The sequence below is a fragment of the Papaver somniferum genome, chromosome 2 (genome assembly GCF_003573695.1).
Source record: "Papaver somniferum cultivar HN1 chromosome 2, ASM357369v1, whole genome shotgun sequence".
NCBI lineage: Eukaryota > Viridiplantae > Streptophyta > Magnoliopsida > Ranunculales > Papaveraceae > Papaver > Papaver somniferum.
The window spans coordinates 80,558,738-80,563,955 of NC_039359.1; the positions used below are offsets into that span (position 1 = coordinate 80,558,738).

The 5,218-nt window shown below is 35.4% G+C and overlaps 1 long non-coding RNA gene across 3 annotated transcripts; it reads right to left on the bottom strand.

Moving 5' to 3' along the window:
* Window positions 1-681: 681 nt before the first annotated feature.
* Window positions 682-2,862, bottom strand: LOC113348169. Of its 3 annotated transcripts, none has more exons than XR_003359530.1 (4): window positions 2,546-2,862; window positions 2,089-2,224; window positions 1,472-1,998; window positions 682-898 (listed from the first exon to the last, which is right to left on the bottom strand). It is a non-coding gene; the product is annotated as an uncharacterized LOC113348169 (long non-coding RNA). The 3 variants fall into 3 exon arrangements; XR_003359529.1 differs by having other exon boundaries at window positions 1,472-1,786; window positions 1,894-2,224; XR_003359528.1 differs by having other exon boundaries at window positions 1,472-1,786; window positions 1,894-2,862.
* Window positions 2,863-5,218: the final 2,356 nt, after the last annotated feature.

Here is a 5,218-nt window from a genome sequence, read left to right on the forward strand (position 1 = left end):
AAATACAATTCGGCACTCAGTGGATTAATGTCTTAAAATTACTCTGTGTAAGCAAGTGTTGCCAAGTATTGATGAGAAGGTAACATATTCATTCTAATACATGATTGGCGAGCTTAGATTTTTATAAAAAATTAGAAGATTGAGACTGTTACAAAATGCATCGTACCATTCCAAGACACATCAAATTTAGACGAGCTTAGATTAATTTCATGAAAAAAAATGTTTACACGAGTAATTTTCAATCGCATACTATTACATTTACTTTTCTGAAAATGCAGGCAACTTGATGCAACTGTCATAAGGAATAGCAGCGTGAGAGACAATAGCAGCAGGATTACATGATCATTGTATTCTTATCTACAATGCCCGAGAATTATCTACAGCTAGGACAGACCCGGATATGCTTCTACAATGCCCGAGTATTGCTGATTTTTCTTCTGGAACTTCCATATGAATATTGATGATTGAGTTTATTTGTTATAAACTTTTAATACTTATAACTTGTTCATAATATGCATCCTTTGTTGATTAACAGGCATGAGGATGAATTAGTTCATATGAAAAGAGAAAAAACGTCACTGCAGGGGATTTTTTTCTCAGCAAGTCAAAACCAGGAGCCACAAACACATTCAGGGGTTTGAAGCAGTAACAGAGCCAGGACTTCGAATGGGGGTCATATTATTTCTTTTCCGACGTTCAACGATATTTTTTTTCTTTTGTATTTCATATTTTGTCTTACAACCTAAAGCAATACAAAATGTTGCATGGTATAAAAGCTTACCAGTGCTGTGATACAAAAGAAAATCAAACAAACTCGTGGCAACCATCAATGCATACTTTAAAGGCCATGCTAGGAGGTTCGCGACAACTGGGAAAACTCCTCGGCAACCAATACCCGCTGCATCAAACATATAACAAGTCGAAGTAATAAGTATCCACATCAAGTAAACAAATGTCAAAGTTGTTCTTCCATTTCCCCTAGGTTCAAAAACATGGAAAAGACAAATGATGACGATACAGGGAAGAGGAGAAGACTAATATTGAGTTTCCCTTTTATGCTGAAAACTGGGACCTTCTCATTCCCCCGTACTTTTTCAAAGCAAACATCTGAAAACACAGTGGTAACGATTTTTGCAGAACTAGTTATCTATCAACAGAAGCAATCCCAAAGATAACTAAATGATCTTCAGTAGCTTTATCATTGATAGAACAGACATATGTCATATAACAAAATTCACTCAAATTTTGAAATTCAAAGAAAAAGATAAATGACAAAACGACTGCTCAAAAATAAAATTCATGCTAGCTCAACCATGATACAACAACAGTATTTGATAGGCTTGGACTCCATAGATCGTTATGATGTGAACTACATCAACTAATCTAAACAACAAAACGTAACCAAACCCGCAAATCTTAATATATAAGAAAAGCAAATACCAAAATCCAAGCAACAGGAGAAAAAACATACCCACTGGTATTGTCTTGGATCTCTATTTAAAAGTACCAAGCCTAGTTAATAGATCTTGCCAACACCCCATAGACAATGGCCGCATCTTTTCACTAACATGTAGCTTCATCGAGATTGCAGAACTATAAAATCTAATTCCTGCAACAATTTATAGCATAAGTGGATACACTAATATAAACCTTTACATAGGCAATGGTTTGAGATCATAAGTTGTCGGTGCGGAAGAGAAATGTTGGGGATTCACGTCTATTAAAATAGACGCTTTCGACATTTATCTGCAGCAGAGTGGCATGCCATTTCAAGTCTCAATCTCAGCTAAAAAAAACAAGGAGAAATTGAAAAAACAAAAAAATAAAATAATAATAAATAAATAAAATGGAACAATGAAATCATCAAATTAATTCTTTCTGTATGAAGCTCACTTGATTGGATGTTGCTTCATCAAATTTTCTAAGTTAATCCAAACCTCCTTTCCCTTCCCATGTAAGTTATCCCCTGACCTCTTTCTGCTTCCCATTCTTTACAAACTAAACAAATAGTAACATGCATATAAATTGAACATAATCATAAATTTTGGTATGCAGGTAATCCCCATGCCAATCCAACAAATGTTTTACCTTCTCAATAAAAGCAAGGTCCAATTAATCAATGGCCTCTTATACTCAAATTCAGAAGATCCATCTTGATTGCAATAGCATAATTAAACGCATCAAGGAACCAAAGCTGAATTTTGTTTCTCCTGGTACCGCACATCTATTTATAAACCAAGCAGATTCTAGTTAATCATTTCAACAAACAGCTAAAGGACATGAAGTTATCAACAAACCAAAATGAGTTGATTTGCAATTAAACCCCTAACATGTTCATTACGGTCAAATCATTTTCTTCTTCTTCTTCTTCCCAGAATAAAAAACCAACGAAGGAAGTTAAGAAATTACAGGAAGTTTAACATGAACCGATAAGAAAACTCACAACATAAGAGTACATAAACCTATTTGAATCAATACTTAAATCAAAATTTCGAAAATCCCCGGATAACAAGAAAAGATTTCAAATTAACACAGATCTTCTTACCCAAAATCGATGTACGATAACAGGGGACAAGAGACATCAACATATCTTCCTTTTTTCCATCTTCAAAATCTCTAAAAAATGAAGAACTTCATGAGATAAAATATGGAAGAAAAAAAAACAGATGGGTTTTGGTTTACGGGGTATTAACCACTCAGATGGGTGTTGTTTTGTGATTTGGTTACTCTTATTGATTTACGGTGGTGACCAATGGAAGTGGTGAAGTTCTATTCATGGGTTTTGTTGAAGGGTTTCAAGCTTGGAAAAAAGAAAAAAAAAAGACGCGGAACAGAGATCGCAATATTCGGTTAGGTTTATGACACTAGTTGAAAATGAGGTATGGGAGTTGTGTCCGTCCAAAATGTTGTAATTTCCTGACTAATTCACATATATTTTTGTCTTAGCTTCTATTTCTATGAGGTTATTTGCCCGGTCATCAATTTGATGTTGGTGGATCTTATTTCCGAGCTACGTTCTGTATTATGAGACCTAATTATCTTAGTTTTTTGTAGGACTCTGTAGGTTGGTAAATGATGGCACATTCTTTTTAAACAGCGTAACAATATTAGCCATCAAAATCAGTTGATGTGCTTACCATGATTGTTAGTTAGTTTTGCCCGTCAACTGTAGTTGTTAGGTGCCTACTGACTAGCATATTTCATTTCGAGAGAGTTTTTTGTTGGGTGAACCAGGACCTACCCTATGGCATTTGACATTAGCATCTTCTAAGGTTAACTATTCATTTGAGGAAACTCTAAACTTGATTAATCCTATAGCGTGTGAATGCCAGTGGTCAAATGGGTTGGTTCTTGCGTGTCCATTCAAAAAGCGCTTCTGGAAATATTTTCTTTTGGAGCTATAAAGAAGTTCTGAATATATCTCGGCCTTGTGCCCACTAGCCGTTGAAGAATGACCTTGTGCACCATTGTCGGTTGATACTTTTCATGGACAACAAGGTAACATTTTATTTGATTTGATAATAGTACTCTCTTTAATTATACGTCTTTACACGTTTCATGGCTTGTATGTATATTTTGTTTTCCAGGGGTGTACTCGTGACATTTGTTTTCTAAGTTTAGTCTAATACATCTCCTTGCAGTGTTCTATTTTCAAATGTTATAATTCTGAATGTGTTGTATCTGGATGCTCGCCTCGTTCCTCGTTTATTTTTATGCTTTCTATATAGATTAGAATATTAGTACTGGAATTGGTTTAACTCTTCTTGCTAATGCAGGGTACTTCTGGGGTTCCGAAACCATCCCCGATCACAACATTAGATGCTCAACAGGCTGAAGCTAAATGCTCTTCTTGCAAGAATCATATGCGCTAGAGAGATGGTACTAATCCAAAACATTGGAGATTGAAGTTGTTATCCGTCGATGGTTCTCAGTCTGGTGCCAAGTGGACTACCAATCTTGTAATAGTTGATTGTAAATTTTATTCAAGTCTTTTCCAGTTATATTCTTATAAGTTTGTTGATAGGTCTTGTAACCTTATGGTCCTTGACGAATGGTCCTTCTCCTGGCATTTTGCTCATGTTAAAGGAGCATGAGGCCTGTCATGTAAATCTTTACTACACTTTATTATTCAAATAATAATAATATGCTTCCATGTACTAAAAATCAATATTCTAATTTTATTTTCGTTTGTTCAAGATACATTTTTACTTTCTCTGTATTTGGTTTAATTTGGAGGTTCAAGCCAGGACGCTAAATCTTACCTGTAACCATAAGTTGTCGATTGGTCACATTAATTCCGGTTTAGATGATAGCAATAACGATGGTTAAAATGATTCCATGTGGCTTAAAGGTACACCCTAGCCACATTGAAAGGCTAATATGTGTCCTTGAGGAATTTATCTCCATGGTTTCAATAATTCTCCGTGTCGAGCAGGAAAACAATCTCCACAGTTAAAATGATTCCATGTGGCTTAAAGGTACACGCTAGCCACATTGAAAGGCTATTATGTATCCTCGAGGAATTTATTGCCATGGTTTCAATAATTCTCCGTGTCCCAAAGGTAAACAATTGCTACGTTTAAAATAATTTGTGTGTTTTTAGAAAATTGATCTCCATGGTGCTGCAAGTCAATGTAGCCTTAAGTTACAAATTGGCCATGATAAAATGAATTTTGTGTGTCCAATTGATGACAAAAGCCACGTCTAAAATATAAATCATGTGACTTTAAGGTAAACTTTAGCCACATATAATCAAATTGTGTGTCTATAAGAATCCTATGGCCATGGTGATAGTGAAAATGCTTAACGACAAAAAAAATAATGAGTACCATATAGACATGGTTATAGAGTTACGGCCATGGTAAATCATATTTTATAGTCACTCAAAGTTTAGTAGCAATAAAGGTACCTCTTTGTCACGGCACCTGATGCCACATTTTTGGAGTGAAAAAAATCAATGACCAAAAGCTTATGGACACGATGATTAAGTGGGCCAATGTGAAGATTTGTACTAGTGTTGTGGTTTTAGATTTTTGTACTATTCAACGCTTCCGCCCTGCATCAGTATGTGATTGATGCAATTGCAATAGCACTGATGTGAGTGATTTGGAGTATCCATTCGAGATCATGTGATGAAGAAACTTAACATTTGGTGGAGTTCCGGCAAGAAGTACGGTGAGAAACGACGGTTGGAGGAGCCATTAAGGGAAGGAGACAA